Below are 19,158 nucleotides of genomic sequence, written 5' to 3'. Positions count from 1 at the left end.
GAAAGAAAGGTCTGCCCGCAAAGCGGGATTAGCGACCAAGAATTTCTTCTTCTTCTTCCTCTTCTGCGGGGGCAGAAGAGGGTACAATTATCGGGAGTCTGGTGACATAATGGAGGGCGACGCCCGTATGTCGATAACACCTGTGTATTAGCGGGGATTAGGGGGGCAGAAGAGGGCACAAGAGACGGAGGGGGACGTGATATCTCGCATGAGAAAAGTCACCCAATCTGATCAAGCCGTTCAGGCACATGAACGCAATTTCATGGTTCCACCTTAAAGGGCACGTGGACGCAATTCCACGGTTCCACCCTGATCAGTTAATCGTGAGATTGACGGGGTCAAGCTCACGTGTCTCTAGCGACTAGGGGCTGGTAGCCCTTTGCTAATGCTCCCTGACGGAGACTGACAAAGCATCGAGCCTAGTCTGTGCCAGGAAAAGAGTCCCACGCTCTTAACCTGGACTTGTCGGACCCGATAGCCGGTGGGTCAAGCAGCCCTGGAGGAGTGAGGTTTTCTATACTAGTACAACACTCCCCAAATAGGTTCAGGTCCCGTCGAGGGAGCCTTGGCTATCACCTTTCAGGCACGTGGCCACCGCGCCACGGTTCCACACTGAAACGCTCGGGCACGTGGACGCAGTTCCACGGTTTCACCCTCTTGGGCACGTGGACGCAACTCCACGGTTCCACCCTTCCTTTTCCAGGGCACGTGGACGCAAACCACGGTTCCACCCTATAAAGAGCCCAACGCAAAGGGTCTCGCTCTGATCACAGGGACAATACCATGGTTCTCTCCCAGCGGCAGGTTGGAGTCATCAAGAGATGAGTCGAAGAGCTCATCTACCTGGTAAGTTCTTAACCTGAAAAGAACAAGCAGGGGCGAAAACAGAGAGGGGGTGGAGGGGTGGTGACAAAACAAGATCCCTTCCAGAAATTATTAATAAAATTAATAAGTCAGGTAAATAACAGGATCACCTTCTTAAACATGAGTTAAGAGAACAAAGTTAAGAAGATTTTTTTTTTTTAATTAATAACACGAGCGGGCAGGGCTCGACATGACGTTAATTAATTAAAAACAGAAAACGTCTAAGTCCAAGACGAAGAGCAGGATCAGCTAAGAAAAAAAACACAAGGATTTTTTTTTGTTCTTTTGACAAAGGTCGAAAAAAGAAACAAGTAATAGGCGGCAAAAAGACGCCCTAAGCTGATCTGAGAGGAAGTAGCAAGGACTCACTTCCTTTAAACTGGAAGCCGGAAACTAATTAGCGAAAACAAAGATGCTAACAAGAATCAGGAGGGCTTCCCAAAAATTTAAGAGAATTTTTTTTTTTAAGACAAAAGGTCAAAAAAAAAATTTTTTTCATTTCATACAAAATTATCATTAAAATTAATTAATAATTAAACAATTAACCAAAAGGTTAATCAACAATTGATCAATTAATCAATTAAGAATAAAAGATTGATTGGAACCTAAGAGAACAATCAACCAACTCAAAACAAGAACAACAAGTTGAAAACAAGTTTGAGAACAAAAGAAGGGCGATTAATTAAACAATTAATCAAAAGGTTGAATAACAATTGATCAATTAATCAATTAAGAATAAAAGATTGATTGAAACATAAGAGAACAATCAATCAACTCAAAACAAGAACAACAAGTTGAAAACAAGTTTGAGAACAAATAAAGGGCGACGCTCCTACCTGTCCAGCATAGCCTAAGCTGTGGAGAGGAAAATAAAATTAATTCAATTCAAGACGAGGCAAAGGAGCAAGTCAAGAATTAAAAGAATTATAATGAATTAAAAAAGAAAGTGAAGCGTCGCATTAATGCCCGCGGCACGCAGGAGAGCGCGGAGCTATGGGATAAGGAAGCGGAGCAACCCGTCTGTGTGAAAACGAAACTGACTGTTCGGACCTCACACAATTTAATTAAAGAAAAACGTGAATAAATAACACGAAAGCTCCACGCAGAGTACATAAAATGAAATCAATCAGAAGCCTAAGGGCAAAGGATTGAAATAGGTAGTAAAAATATAGATAAATATGTCAACAACGAACACTTTAAAAAGGGGCAAAGTGGGAGTGTCTTAGCTACGTCTGATCACGGCGGCAGACGAAGGTAAAAGAGGAAATGGACGCCTATTTGCGTGATGATCTTGGGATAGTGCGTGCGTAGGGAGATGCTGCGCGCGCGCAGGAAAAATTGTGTACTTTTATTCGGCGTGCAAGTTAATTGTAATGAACTAGCAAATCAAATGAGTATATCCCAGTTATTGATAACATGTAAATTTAATGAAATTATGGAAATAAAAGCATTGTTTCGAGGGAACATAACTTTTTTACTTCTTCATTTTTTGTGATTAAGGTATCAAATAAAAGAGCAGATATTGAACTTTTTTGGCATGTGATTTTCTTTTTGAAATTCTGATACCCCTGCCAAATGAGTTTTTGGTATCCTTTCTTCAAATTGTTTTTGCTCACTCATGCATGAATGAGGAATAATCTAAGTAATATCAGATGAAAGAGGAGATTCTAAGCTTTACATTAGTAGGTCATTTGTCTCTTGTATTTGTGATTAAGTTATGATAAATCATCCCTTAATCTCGTTTTTTTTCTGGGACGCACTGTATACTATGCTCTTGTACCCCAAAACATTATTAATCAAGTAACGTTTAACAATGCCAAATTGATAGAGAACATTTTTTATGACAGAAATAGCAACCAATATTTTTGTTAACAGTCATAGAAAATCCAATTATCTATAACTTTGGGGATTTACAGATTTTAAATGATTGCATTTCAGTAATCATTTTTTGTTAAAACAATGCCTTATAATTACCAATGATAAAGATGTCAGAGCTCTAAATTGAAAAAAATGAAAAGAGACAGTAATTTTGGCTCTAAAATGCCAGATACGGTCACTGTTCTGCATGCACGCAGAAACGCCCTCAATAGCGCGCATTAGGGTATTGCGCAAGGGCGTTTCTGCAAAGGTGACGCCCGGCGTGGCACTCAGTATATAATGCATAGTGGGTATGTGCCGCGGAGGGGACCCCCATTTTTACACTCAAATTTCCGTTCCAAGGCATAGCATTTTTGCCTTGTTGAGAAAAAGAACAAAGGAAGCCGCTCCAAGGCATAGCATTTTCTTCTTATCGAGAAAAAAGAAGAGAGAAATCCGCTCCAAAGCTTCGCATATTTTTCGTTACGCCGCTCCGATCGCGTTGAATGAGCTGCAATTTTGGTGAAAAGCGGCCGCAGAGCTCCCCGGCGGAGGCCGCGCTAGCTGCATCATGCACGCATGACCGTTCCGTAGGGATGCATACGCGCTCACACGCTGGCGATCCGTTCCAAGGACCTCCGTTTTCACAAACATTTGTCGTTCCGAAGCCCGTTCCGAGGACCCTCCTTTTACAATAAGCCCGCTCCAAGGCCCCCGTTTTTTGTCTCGCCCGCGGCACACCCCCACCACTTTTTTGGTCGAGTGCCCCCCCCCCCCGTGAGGTGAGGTGTGCAAAAGTGTTGGGCTAAGGGCGTTCCTGCACTGACACAACGAAACTTGAATACATTTAAAGCAAAGGTTGTTTTTGAAAACCTAAAATTTTGTCCAAGGATTGTCTGACATAGCAACAAATATTATATCCAAACTGGATTATAGCAATAGATATTTGAAGGTTTGCATGGTAGCATAAACAATCACCGAATGGTTTATAGGGTAAAGTCCTGGAAAGGTCTGAGATAAAAGTGGATTACAGGTAGAAGAGAAATGGAGAGGAGACAAAGTGGTGGTTAAAGAGTAGAGTAGCGCTGTAAACCAGAAAGAGTGGAAAGCTTGAGCATGAGAGGATTGAGTAGAAGGCTGGTTGAGTTGGCTAGTGGAGTTGTAGAGCAGGGGTGAGAGAGAAGACAATTCAGGCAGGTTGACTGTCTGATTGATTGCAGATTAACATATATTATTTGTTGCCATTATTAGACAAGCCTATGAGAAGCTTTCAGGTTGTCAAAAAACAGCCTTTGCATTAAATATATTCAAATATTATGCACACCTTTGAAGTTTAAAGTTATTCTTAAAAATTGAATACATTATGAAAACTGACTGGGATTTGACAGAAGTGCATTAAAAACCAGTTAGAAACATGCTTGTGTGATGTCATGGAACTGTCAAAGCCAATCCAATATCAATACATATGAATGAATGCAGTGTTTTGTATGATTGTCCTATAAATCTGAGGGTGGCCAAAAACTTTTAGCCTGTACTGTATCTTGCTTCCATTCATTTTCAAACGATAGTCGGATCAAGGGATTTGCATATTTCATAATTTCTCTATTCTACATTTCAAATGAGTACCATCAAACATATCTTTGAAAATCTTGTTAAAGTACAAATATACTGTATATTCTCAATCAATTCTTTTAACATGTCTGAATACTTTGCTATAAAGTTATCAAAATAAATAAAAAAGCAAAAGATAATAGTTTAAATTTTCAAAGAATAACCAAAAAAAAACAAATGAAAATACTTACTGGGAATCCTGTTGTAACATTGACATGGTCCAGCAAGAAAAGAAGACAAAATATAAAGAGTAATATTAATTTCAATTAACATAAATTGAACTGAATATTTTGATAAATGCATTGGTTAGTTAGTGAAGTAAATATTGGTTATAGTCATTTGATGATATATTAGGCAAGCTTTTCATTGGGAAACATTTTGAAGCATATTACTACAAAATACAGACCAAAAATATCTCATTTCAATTTATTTTTCCAGCTTTAATCTTCTCAAGAGACAGCATAAACTTGAGGTGTTCTGTAGGAATAGATATCCTTTAAAATAATCCTAATAGTAACTTGTCCTAAAGCTTATCTGATCCATATAACAGGCTATGTTCTATGAATTATGCATTAAAAATATGTTTTAAAGTATTGTATGTCCTATTTAAAAATCTACTTATTCTTGCCTTCTGAAATCACAACCAGTATGACATTTGGGGGGATCCGGGAATCAGGACACTGGTTTAATTCAACTCTCTCAAATGCAAAATAGCAACTTCACTACCTAAAAGACTAGAGATCAGTCATTTGGAGTGATGTAAACCTTTGTAGAGTAAATGTTAGCGCCTTTAAAATTCACTTTCAATTTTAAAAGATGAAAATCTGACTATGAAAGCACTGGTCCCTAGTCTTGCCAAGGAGAGAGGTGATATCTTATTGGTCAGATAGGAGAGTGTTTTTTTTTTAAATACTTATGAGGATAAGTGATAACAGAAAAAAATACTCCAGGAACCATTAAGGAACATTATCCTGTTCAGATCATCATATAATCAAACAATCTACCATTCAAGATAGTTTTTTGTATGTTTTGCTAAATGTTTTACACAGATAAACCAAAGTGCATACATTAATAAAAATCAATGACATTAATGGAAACAAAATAATATGATTAAAACATTTCATTCAACATTCATATTGGACAAATAAAAAAACCCAAGCAATTAACAGCATTTTCCTAAAATCAACAAAATTTAATAAGGCCATGCAGCGATAGGTCTTACTAAACAATATTATTGATGCCAAGTATGATCTATAAAGTGTTTTATGTGGTGTAACACTGAATATTTCATTGCAAATGTGCAGGTACTCATCATACTGAAATATAATTTCTTTTACTGTTGAATTCACTGCTTTATAAATCCAGTGTCCAGTATAGAATATAATAAAGCATTGTCACATTTGGTTAGCCATAATTAAATCACTGATTTATACTATACATCCATATTAGCTCAGTAAAAGTACTCCATGACAAACATGGAGCCATACCACGCACACACACACTGTTCCCAACCCAACTCCACACACAAGAAGGGAAAAACTTTGTGCACCATGGAGTCAGAGGGTGTTATAGCTCTATCCAGCTTTGAATTTTCAATCACGTTTTCACTAATTATACCTTTAAAGTAAGTAAAGTTTTCACACCTAAATGATATAACAAGCATATGCTGCAATACATATGGCAAGCAGAGTAATAATTTCAGTCCTGCGTCACTTATAAAAAAAATTGCCATTTCTAAAACATAAAACTTTCTTAATATAAACAAATTAATTCTTGTCTGATGTAGATTTAATTTCTTAGTATTGAAAATTAGATCCTCAATATCAGAAAATCTGAATAATTGATAAAAATTGGCTTACCATAAATATATCACCCAGCATTTAGTGGCCAACCAATCAGGGTGTTAAAGTCATTGCATACATTTAGCAGGAATGGGAACATAACATATTGTGCAAGGTGCATTTTGATGAAGCTTGAGGCATTCATAAAGCCATTCCAATATAATCAATCAAGTAAAGGAATAATAAGAAGTTAACTTCTTTAACACACACACCCACACACACAGTAAATGTCACATTAAACTACTGCAAACTCAATCAAAGTGAACTGAGGAATAGGAAAATAAAAAGATTAGAAAAGTAAAAACTCAGATTGTTCAAAAAAATCATATATTTAAGTACAATAAGACAACTAAATATTAAAGGACCATATCAACTTACAATTAATCAATGTTTCCATTATAGAAAAAATGAGAATAGAGCAAAATGAACAGTAAAAGAACATTTATAAACATGATCATCTTTTGTAAAAACTCAAAATCATCAACTGTTCAAATTTAAAGGGGAATTTAAAGATCAACAAATAAAAAAAAGGAATGGAGCACCTCTGGCAGTCTTGCCTGCATTACAAGATTGAATACAGCAGCAGTGCAGAATTTGAAAATGACTATTTAATATTTATTAACAAAAAACACTATTTATATAACAATATACTACTACATTCATTGACTCTAAATGGCAATAGACCTTGAGCAAGATGTGCAATGTGATATAAGGATTGTAAGAGCAATTATATTCATTCATTTAGTTATTTCCTCTTTTAGGATATTCATATCATAATAAGAATAATCCAGAATGACACTAAGTATTTTTTATTTCTGGAATGTACAAATATAGACAATAAAAGACTGCTAAACAATAGAGCCTGCCAGCAGTAGAAAAATACATTTTGATTAGCTATTTTGTTTACATTGTTAATTTCACTGAGGTCATTCAAGAGTCTTCTAGAATTAGACTGCTCTAGAATTGGCAGAATGTTATTTTTGTAGACAATACTAGAAGCTTCCAGAATAGTGAAAATTTATATACATAAGCTGGCAGTTTCTACATGATCATATCAGAACTCAGAGTTTTACATCAGACTTTATGTCAGAGCATATTTTTTTTCAACTGGAATACAACATTTATCTTCTGTGGAATTATTTGCACACCATCAATGAACCATTTGCAGTTACTTTGAGAGAGGAATTCCCAGTTCTTATCGAGATCATCAACCTGCTTTAATGAACACTTTTCAACCCATGGATTGCTGAAATGACTTAATCATCATCAACATCGTATTCACAGACATTTCAACTCGTTACAGTGACTTATTATTCATTGTGTGTCAACATTAATTTCATCATCGCCATCATTGTGGACATTACATCAGGGAACCTTTGCCAGCCAACCTGGATGGATATATAAATATACAAATGGACTAAACATAATGTAACATCATTATCAGGAGGATGTTTAGTAATACTTCATTACCCTTATGTGTAACTTTCGCGAACTAGATCCATATTCTTTCTCTAAGTTATGATGACCTTTCAAAATCTTAACCTTACGTTAAGATTGTGATATTAATTACCCCAATATGGTCTAAGTTCATTGAACCTAAATGACATTTTAACTTGGTCATGTGACCTGAAACCAAGGCAGGATATTCAGTTATACTTGTTTACCCTTATATCCAAGTTTCATGAACTACGTCCATATAATTTTTAAGTTATGACATCATTTAAAAAACTGAACCTTAGGTTAAGATTTAATGTCAATGACGCCGTTGGAAAAGCAGCGCTTTTAGTCTTGCTCTGCTTTGCAGGCAAGACAAAAATCAACATTTGGGGCTAAAATAATTTTCTTTTAATTATCTGTTCTTCATAGGAAAATAGAAATATAAACAAATCTTAAATTGAAATATTTGATAGTATGGCTCCTGCCTTAAATTATAGAACATTGCAAAACTCTATCAAAAATTCTGCTCAAAAGTTATTAATACTGTACATAAATTAAAGCTGAAAGATTTATTTTGACAAGATTGAAATCTTAAAATAAATGTCATGAAAACAAAATTTCAGGAAGACTGATTATTTCTTCACCTTTGCAAATTGAAAGATCTGTTATTTGACTGCAGTGTAATTAACCAAGAGTATATAAAAACATTCATATTAATCATACTTTTGAAGTAGAATTGTAATGATAAATTCACTATATTTTCAATTTAAAAAATAAGACAAACTACCTTATATTTTTTCAACGAATTATCTCAGCATGCATGAAATTAAAATGACAACCACTCATTTCCATTGAAGAATTATTAAATACATTTATGTACTTTTTGGGACTGTTTTTTTTTCAATCATAATTAAGCTTGTGTACTTGTAAATTTAAATCAGTTAAAAAAAAGAAATATCCAGGGATTTATAATTTTCCCCCTTTTAGACATGTCTCTCTGTTCATCTCTTTTTCCATGATAAATATCACTTTAAAAATTACACAAAAGTGCATGTCACCAGATAAACCTCTTTAATATAATTTCATTAATCTGACAAAAACTATATTTTCTCATTCCTTCTCATTCCCATTTGGCGTCCCTCGCCATCCAAAATCAGGGATAATAATTCACACCTTTAGTCAGAATCATATTTCTTTCATACTTTACCCTTTAGTCACAATACTCAGTTGGACTGTACAAGTCATCTTTGGATAGTCTAATCTTCCAAGAAATTCTCCACTTGCTCTAAGCCCATTAACCAGAGTTAATCTGACAGTCTGATCAAGTAAATTCTTTGGTCAGGGGCCCATTTCATAAAAACTTACAACGTTGTTAAAATTAACTACCATGGAAACAATGAATGTGCTTGGTTACTGACCCCTCTCACCATTGTAGTTAGTTAAAGGGGAATCCAGCCTTGGCCATAAAATGTTGTGTCTGGAAGGAGAAAAATAAATTAAACAGAATGGTGAAAGTTTGAAAGAAATTGGACAAGAAATAAGAAAGTTATAGCTGCTTTAAAATTGAGATCACTAATACTATGTAGATTTCAAATTGGCAACTCAGTAAGTAAATTATGACAAGGGGCAAGGACAACTTTCTCATAGACCATGTACTTTATTATCAGGGATTTGTGGTTTTCTCCAAAGTACCCATTCCCCTGGGACAGTAATCTAAATATAACCAAGGAAGTATATTGTTTTATGTCCTCATGAAAAAAAAATATAATTTGAAATAAAACTTTTGGAAAAATGACATTTTAGCCAAAATATTATTGGAGTACATGGAAGAATAGTCCTTGCCTTACATCACTATGACATCCCATATGCGGCCAATTTGAAGTCTCCATGGGTATAGTGATTACCAATATTTACAACTTTTAAAAATTCATAACTTTCTTGTTGTTTGTCCAATATTGTTCAAACTTTCACCTATCCACTTGTCTGATTTTTCTTTTCCTTATAAAAACAATTTTTCATTTGGGTTGGATTCCCCTTTAACTCTATATTATTATAACATAGGCCAAAGAACAGCAATGAGATAAATTGTAAAGATATCATCTGTGAGATATTTCATAAAGTTCAGCTTGAGTAAATAAGAAATCATAGTCAACTCTTTTTTTTGTGCATGAGAAATAATGGGTAAAGGATGATTCATTCATGTTCCTGTACTATTACAGCTATCAGAAGAGGGAGCAAAAGAGTCTTCTATCAATTGACCACCCCCCCCCCCCCCAGACATTCAGATGGAATTCTAAACATACATGTAGAGCAAATTTAGGGCTGATGGAGATGAGACCACTTTCTCAAAGAACTTCCCAAACTGACCTTCATAAGAACTTGGAATATTCCTAAAATAAACATGGCCATCTTGAGAGGTTATCTCAAACAGGGTCCAGTGGATTTTCTCTCCTAAATCCTGGATTTGAGAAGATTTCTGCTAAAAGCCAAGATCAAAATCTATGTTCTTGTATTGAAAGAGGCATGGAAGGGGGTAATGTGCTCCATATCCTTTGATGCTCATGACCCTTGTACTTTAAACAAAGCTGACAGAATGAACTTTAAGTAGGGAACCTTTTTATATAATATCAATATAAGAAAAGCACTTAATAATGATTGTAACAGGTCAGTTTCTATAGCGTAGATATAAGCACATACTAAACAAAATATGTCATTTCCCCAGCTGTAGCTGACCAGTCATATAGGCCTACATGTAGCTGACCAGTCACACCATAGCATTGTAGAAATAATGTAAATCCTAATGGATACCCATTCACCTCACCTGGGTAAAATGCAGCACAATTTGGTTGATTTTTTATGGGAATTCATCTAAGTCTAGCATCTAGGTCCCATAACATAAAGGTTAGTGATTTACCATACACTTGATTGCATAAAGCAATCTTAAAGATATTCTTCTACAATACAATGATTCATAATCTTTGTGTTATGGGGCCCAATACCACTTTGTCCAATTCCAATAAAATGCCACTTAATCTATTAATCATTAATCTAAACCCAATAGAAGAGTTTGAAGATTGCCCATGAAAAAAAAAATAATGATTGACCTCAGACATTAACAGATATCTTAAGACATGGACCCTTATGTGCAATTAAATCAGGCAGTCATAATAAATGAATCAATTTTACTCCCCTTTGGAAAAGTACATACATGCACATTTCAGCTACAAATACCTAATTACCAATTCTTCTATTCACCCACCCAAGTATGACGCTAGTCTGCTATGCAGACTCTGAATGGCTCATGAGGTGGGATCTGCTACTGGTTTGCGAAGCAAACCAGCCTGAAAGGGCGAGAGCAGCGAGCCATTTTGCAGCCTCAGTAGACCTAGTCTGCTATGCAGACTCGTTGAATCAGCTAAGGTACACACACACTGCAGATGTGGGTCTACATTTGTAGACTAGTATGACACTTGGTTCTTGGAATCCAGTGGATACAAATAGAATGCCAATATGTCAGGCATATCTCAAAGACTTTCATATCCATGGGTTTTAGACTTGGGAACAAATGGCCTTTTTTCTGCAAATGCTCAGATAGTATCTCCAAACTGAATATTCATCTAATTACCTCCAGTCATTTATCATGTATCAAATAATCTTATTCTGTTGACAGCTACAATGACTTCATCAACTCTTTGCTAGATGAGCAACTGTACACACCTCAATGACCCATCTTCAAAGTCCACAAAAGACATTTAATTTCACAATGATGGCTTGCCAGCTTGCATGCAGGACTCAGGCATGCACTCAGAGCCTTTTCCAGCTACTAACAATGTGAAACAAGGGTGTGTCCTTTCCCCAGTCTTGTTCAGTTCTATGCCATGCTGACAGATGCTTTTAGTGAAGGCAACAGTGGGTATCAGGATCCGTACTGACTGGAAGCTGTTAAACCCATGGAGACTACAATAATAAAACCAAAGTCCAGGAAGATACAGTCTGTGACTTTCACTTTGGTTCCTACTGCACAAAGAATGATACAGGGAGTATGGACCTATTCGCAAAAGCATATGTGATGACTTTGGTTTGATAATTAAGCACAAAGAAGACCAAAGTGATGTATCAGCCAGCTCCTGCAATGCTCTACAGAGAGCCTTCCATCATAGTAATTGGTGAGAACCTGACAGTTGCAGATTAGTTCATTTACCTTGGCAGTTTGCTATCTCGGTCTGTCATGAATTATGAAGTGGTCTTCTACAAAATCGAGCCTGTCCGGCTTTCAGCAGACTTAGAAAAGGGTCTGGGAGAGAAGAGGAATCAGTCTGCTGACCAAACCAAAGGTGTACAAGGCAATTATCCTGTTGTCTCTGCTATGCCAGTGGAACATAGAAATTCTACAGCCGACATGCCAGGCAGATGAATTCCTTCCACATGATGTGCATCAGAAACCTACTCCATATCAAATGGCAGGACAAAATGCAGACACAAAAGTTCTGCAGAGAGCTCAGTTGAGAACTTTTAAGCAATGCTCAAGTGCTCCCAGCTCAGATGAGCAGGACATGTCCACTGAACCAAATTCATCTAAAACTATTTTGTCTCCAAACCAAATGGTCCATTTCCAACTAAATGTATTCATCTTTGGTCCGATCATCAAACGCTGGTTGATTTTGCTCGTTGTTGCCCGTACTGGCTCGTCTTGCTCGTACTTCCATGTCTTGCTCTCGTCTCAAACTTGTACTGATTTTGGTTGTGTTCAGTTGTGGTTGTTTTAAAACTCTGAAGCTACCGAGCTAGAACCAATCAACCAAAGTCTAAGTACATTATCATGTTTCAATGCAATGTATTGCTTTTGACTGCTATTGTCTGCAATCCAAAGCTAAACGTAGAAGTGTAAGCAAGGTATTAGGAATGACTGTCTTGGAAGATATGACAACATTGCAAAATACCTTGTTAATAACTTCACATGGGAGTACATACAAAATAAAGTTTATTTATCTTATTTCTTAAAATTCATTTCAATTCAATTGTTTTTTATTTTCCAATTTCAATTTCATATCTACAATTATTATACAATTGACATAGTAACATATAATCACATTTGGAGTATATACAAAAAAATAATTACATTTTAACATTACCATAGATAATTATTAACTGGAAAAATACATCATTGAAAGGGAGGGAGAGCCAACTGAAAAGCAGAGCTTGTATAATGTAGCCCCCTGATGTTTTTAAAACAATTCATGATAATCCAATTGAATCATATCTTATTGAGTTTTACTGCAACTATTGTATAAATATGACTTACTTTTGCACAAGTCAAATTTGATTTGACATCGCAGCAAAGAATACATCCTGGTAATCTAAGTGTAAAATATATATACCACATGCAAAATATTTGGGACAAAATAGCCTTACATAAAATAGAAAATAGCACTATGTTCAGGACAAGGACTTTCATCATATTTACAATTTTTAAGGTGAATAGGTTTGTAACCCACTAGGCATATACTGTAGGCTTACTATACACTATTACTAATATTCCATTTTTGCTGTTTACGTCAGTCACTCTTAAAGCTCGTGTATAGTTTTGGTAAATCCACCAAAATGCACCTATCACTATTCCAATTCATTGCTAGCTAATATGAATGGATATGCCCTATAACAGTTATGATGTGGAGGATATGAAATGAAAATGTGTTTTACAGGATAAATTTTGCGATTTTACATGGAAATTTAACTTGATCGGGTCACCCGATCAAATTAAAATATCTATGTGCTTTTGTCTTTCAATTAAATCCTATTCCAAATCATGGAATGGGCTGAAACTTTCAAGATATGTTCTTAGTCTGTAACTTTTGGATATCTAATCACTAAATTTATAAGTGCTTGAATGCCCATTTTTTAAATTTAAAACAAGCATCGCCGAGAGAGAGCGCTATATATCCAAGATTTGAATATTTGAAATTTTCTCAGAGAAGTGCAGTTGGAAAAATATCTAACGGTCTCTACGCTTCAGTAAGACTGTCATATTAGATGATATTCGATTATCAATCACATTATTGACCCTTTACCAAAGCTATACACAGGCTTTAACAACTATTGCTTAAATTTTTTACAAATTGTTTAAACTTTTCAAAACAACTTACTTAAAAGTTTAAACAATAGTTGTTAGATTGACGGGCTAAAGCATTAACTGTGTTTTTACAGTGTATAAAGTTTCCACATACACACATGTAAATGCTCTTATACACACCAAAGAAATTAAGACAGGTAGATTAATGAATAAAATTGGCTGTTTGAATAAATTGTTAGAGCAGGGAAGCAAATTGATGAAAGAGTCTGGCAATTTAGTCGCACTGAAGCATTGACAAGCAAGCATTGGTATGAAAATATAGAGGATGCAATATTAATAATAATAATCAGTTCTTGTATGTAGCGCATATCACACAATCATGTAACATCTTAATGCATTTCCAAAGGGACTTTGGATAATTATACCAAGGCTAAAACCTATAGCAACCCTTTCACAGCGCACAAGCGCTTCTATGAATCAGTTCCTGCCAGGTACCAAATTACTTTACCTGGGTCGAGTGGAGCAGAATATAGACAAATTTCTTGCTGAAGGAAATTATGCATGTCCACAGAGCTCCATAGTGCTTCTGCATATGTTATTTAGGTTTGTAGAATCAGTGCGTTCCTTCAGGTTGACAGACCACATAATTAGTCATAGGATGGAAAGCCCTTTCAGCAGAGCTGATTTTCAAAGATGATGAATTTTGTTATCATATGCTTTTCATAGTTGGAATCAACTTGTGTTACTAATGTTTAGATATTGCCCTGTATTACAAGAAATGTGGTTTTGTTATAAAAAATCAACTCTATATTCCATCCTATATAGACCTTACAGATCACAGGACTAACACTATTAGAATCTGAAGACCCAATTGTCATCTAACCAGTTTAAGAGAACCCTTATCCTGGTTTTGAGAGCGATCTTAAGTGATCAACGAATCCAAATTGAAATCATACCTCGCGATGTAGATTTCAAGACCTTAAATCCTCATTAAAATGGTATAAGAGTACTAAATGAGATGTGAAAACTGATACCCATTGCTTAATCACAGTCTTAGTCCATAGTTTACTTTACATTTAGAAGACATTTGGGTGTTTCATAAAGCTGTTCGTAAAGTTACGCACAACTTTACGCACGACTCGAACAATATTTAATGCAATGTAAAATATGACTGAGAGTGCAACGTACAGATGAAAGTTTGAATAATAGTATTCAGGTAGACAAGTTCACAAGTATAACAGGTAGATCTAATTATCAATGTAAATCACTTGCAGCATTACCAATTGCTAAGCCTTATGATACAGCACCTTGAGAAGCATTTCAAGAAGCAATATGACAGTATCATTTTATTAACTAATGTTTATTTGAAATCCTTGCATCTTATTGGCCGAGAACAAATTTCTCGGTGACATTGACTGCATCAATGCTCCAGTCCCGCAAGGATCCATACTTGGGCCTAGTGCTGCAGCCGAACCGCCGAACCGAACGGAAGTTCGCCGAACTTGGCACTTCCGAACCGGACCGAACCGAACCGAACTCAAAGGCCTGGTTCGGAAGTTCGGTAAAAAAAAGTATGTTTGTATGCAATGCGTGAATGCGATGACTACATAGATTTAACTATAAAATCAATAAAATATATATTGGTTAGTGATTGTGCACAAAGAGAATTCCACTCAATATATTTTTAAAATCCACTATGATAGCTCCCATCTTGTCTTTGATTGAACTGTTATCAACTTAAGAATATTTTATTAACATAAATATATTTTTTCTTGATAAAATGAGGGGGGCATTTTGAAGCTAAACTCGGTATAAAAGTGTGGTGTAATTACGTATTGCCGTAATCGATCGTGATCGTAATCGGACCTAATCATTTTGTATTCAATAAAGAAAAAGAACCAGACATAAATTCATTCCTCGTAAATGACAAAGTATGACAGTTTCGGTCTCGTGTTTGATTAAATTTTTATCATTTTCAATTTTTTTATAAACATGAATAGGCCTGGGAGTAAACATCGATTGATCGAATGGTTCGATTGGCATGCCGCCAATCACCAATCGATTAGCAAAATTTACACTAATCGAATGTTCGGCAGATCCCGATTATGACGTTGGGATACCTCTAATACCCAAGTAATAAAAATAAAATGACAAGAAAACAATGATGACAGCTGTTTTTTACAGGTTTAAAAATGATGTTACCGAGGTAATGTTTCAAAAATTATCAATGATTGTATCACATTCACAGTTACATACCAACATGATAGCGCTCCGAAAATGTTAATCCCACCCGACCTTGCCCTCATACACAAAATAAGTCATTGTGTGCGTGCACAATAATAAGTAAACACATAACCAGCTCACTTGAGCTGATTGGACCTTCGGATAGCCAATGAAACTTTGGGAAACAAAGAAGCGGAAGGCATGTGGTTCCCTTATCAGGAAAGGTCATGACTTCAGAAATGAATTGACCCCTCCCCCATCTGTGTGTGTGTGTGCGTGTGAGGGAAAGAGAGAGGGAAGGATAGGGGGTGGGAGCCGGAGAATTTCTTTCATGTTTCAGAACAATGCAACCTTTTTTATATCCCCCTCAAGGCCTCAACCAATGAAAACTACATTCCAACACGCGCCCGCCTTCACCAGTACTTTCTCGACTAGTCTCCAAAAATAGACCCAGTTATACATGTAGGTTCAAATGATAAAAAAATCGTTATTTTGAAAGGTATTTCACATGAAATATTTTTTTTAATACATGTGTAGCATCGTGGGCAGTGCCACAAGTGGAGGCGGGGACATGGTGTGGGCAAGGGATGAAAATTTTCAAGTGAAATGCTCCACCTGGGCTCAGTCTCAAAGAATATACTTCATGAATGAGTTGTTTACGTCTTTGGACTCGGCGGGGCTGATTCATTTATATGCAGGGGTGTGGCACTTGGAGGGATGAATGCATAATACCAGGGTACCAGTATTAATTTAGGAAAGATTTTATCATTGGGACAATAAACTGAAAGATTTAATCTCATTTCATGAAGTTTCTTTTGATATAAAAAATCATGGAGAAGGGGGAAAAGGGCCTCATTTATGCTAAACATGTGACTTTGATGGAGATTTCTTCATGGGGGGGGGGGGGAGGGGTCACCATAAAGTAGGACAACTATTGTGACTTAAAAAACGTAATTCCCGACGAACAATCGAATCATTCAATTATTTTTCCAGGAAATAATCGAATGGTAATAATGACAATCGTCCCAGGCCTAAACATGAATATATTTTTTCCTTATAAAATGTGGGGACATTTTAAGCTTAACTCAGTTAAAAAGTGTAGTTGAATTACGTATTGCTGTAATCGGATGTACATTTAATTGAAAAGACATAAATTAATTCCTTGTGACTGACAAAGTAATGGTAAAGTATATTCCACCTTCTGAAATTTCCATATTAATATAAAAGATAAATAAATAAGAGATGAAGGAATGAGGGTGAAAAAAACAAAAAAGATAAAAATTCAAGCCAAATCAACGCATGTTCCCTGATCGATGTTCCGGAAATGGTTGGTAAGTTGAAACAGTCCAAACAACCTGCTCTCGGTCGCTATTATACAGGTAAAATTCGTATTCCAAACTTGAAACGTTTTTCCATTGTCAATATTTTCTTAAAAGTGGTTAAATCTGGCCAATTACTGAGAATGAAATGATAAATTATCAGTTCCGTCTTAGTTCTGACGATCAACGCCGAGTGATTTCACAACACTAAAATATGCAGTACAGTCCCATGTACTCATTTTCGTGTTAGAAATATGTTTGAAGTCACGTAGCGTCGATCTTTCTGGACCAAGAATGGACTGATATTTATCTTTTTAAAGTAATTCATTGACCAGATTTTACCACTTTTCAGAAAATAGGGACTTTCTAAAACACTCGTATTCTTTGGAATGTGAATTTTACCGGTATAATAACAGTTGAGTGGAGGTTGTTTGTCTACTATTTCGACATTCCCGATCAACACTTTCCAATTTGAGAAGCTGCGTTGGCAATGACATCGTAATCGATCATGATCATAGCTACATGAAATAATCGTGAAAAAAATATTCTGATCTTTGTAATTCTGTTTCTGTCCTGATTCTCTCGTTATCAATATTTTTTTCTTTTGATTTTTTTTATTTTCATTTTAAAAATGAAAGTAGAAATGACTTATTTTTTGTTAATTAAAACAAAAGAAAGTTCAACAATTATCTTAACTATTCTTTTTAGAAACAAAATTTATTATTAATACATGACGGATCATGCACGAGATTACTTGTTTGTAGGTCGGCGGTCTTTATTTTTTATGTGTTAAATTTAATTTGGCATTTATTGCCGAACCCCGAACCGAACCAAAGTTCGGAAAAAAATTGCCGAACCCTGCCGAACCGAACCGAACCCGAACATGCCGCCTGACTTGCAGCTCTACTTGGGCCAAGTCTATTCTCTATCTACACAATTAATCTCTCAGGTGAGAGTGAGGATAAGCTACAGCTTTATGATGACTCCACATCTGCTCCCACCAAACAAACATACAAAATGATCAAATTGCCTCCTGGAACAGGTGGTACCTCTACAAAGTTAATAAGAATAACAAAATCCAGTTAGTAATGGGTGAATAAAGATTGACAAGTTGCATAATAAAATGCTCCTTTGTATTGTTTTATTGCTTTAAACAAAGCTTTGGGAATGAAATGGTTTGCTTGATGGTTTGCTGATTAAATACCTGATCTACCCCTCTTGCCTTGTGGTCCAGGATCTCCGGGGAATCCTCTTATACCTTGCCTTCCTGGGGGACCTGAGAAGGAGAACAATATACAATAATAATAGCAAAATATATATAAATCATTAATCAGTCAAGCTCCACATTTCATATCATAATCACTTAAACCAGTGTGTTGGCTCAGTTGGTAGAGCGTCCGTCTCACAACCGGGAGGTCGAGGGTTCAAACCCCGGCCATGTCAGACCAAAAGACGTTAAAAGATTGGAGTTGCTGCTACCCTGTTTGGCGTTCAACGATTAAAGGGATAGAGCCTCGTCGATCTGGCGCTGCACAGTGGCTGCCGGGCCCACGATCAATTGGGCAAAGCAAATTTTCAGAGTATTTCATTTCATGTCTATTTCGAACAATAAATTATGGATTTTCCTTTTCCTTTAATTTAAACTTAAAACCCAATCACATGGTCAAAACCTTCAAAGTTTCACAAATAAATTATTCTTCCAGATTCCACATTTACACCAAACTACAGGATCGCCTGCCAAGAAGCTTACCATCACTGACCATCTTCACCCAAACTATGGAACAACCTGCCAAGAAGCTTACCACCACTGACCATCTTCACCCTAACTATAGGTGGTTTCAGACCGCCTCGAAGTTCGTCAGTTCCAGGTATTCTCTGACCGGGAAATTTACTCCGATCAGAAGATACCAGGTATTTTGGTAATGTGAAAGCAAAC

The 19,158-nt window shown here is 36.1% G+C and overlaps 1 protein-coding gene across 1 annotated transcript in view; it reads right to left on the bottom strand.

Annotated features, from left to right (window-relative positions):
* The window catches only part of LOC121405576 (collagen alpha-2(IX) chain-like), a 59,731-nt gene extending 41,236 nt beyond the window's left edge, over positions 1-18,495 (bottom strand). Inside the window, exons 1-2 of the mRNA XM_041596503.1 lie at positions 18,427-18,495; positions 4,524-4,531 (exon numbers count right to left, since the gene is read on the bottom strand). The gene's annotated coding sequence lies outside the window, so the exon portion shown is untranslated. The remainder of the gene's footprint in view (positions 1-4,523; positions 4,532-18,426) is intronic.
* Between the last annotated feature and the right edge of the window lie 663 nt (positions 18,496-19,158).

The sequence above is a fragment of the Lytechinus variegatus genome, chromosome 18 (assembly GCF_018143015.1).
Source record: "Lytechinus variegatus isolate NC3 chromosome 18, Lvar_3.0, whole genome shotgun sequence".
NCBI lineage: Eukaryota > Metazoa > Echinodermata > Echinoidea > Temnopleuroida > Toxopneustidae > Lytechinus > Lytechinus variegatus.
The sequence above is the reverse complement of the archived record's forward strand: the minus strand, read 5'-3'. Positions and strand labels throughout refer to the sequence as shown.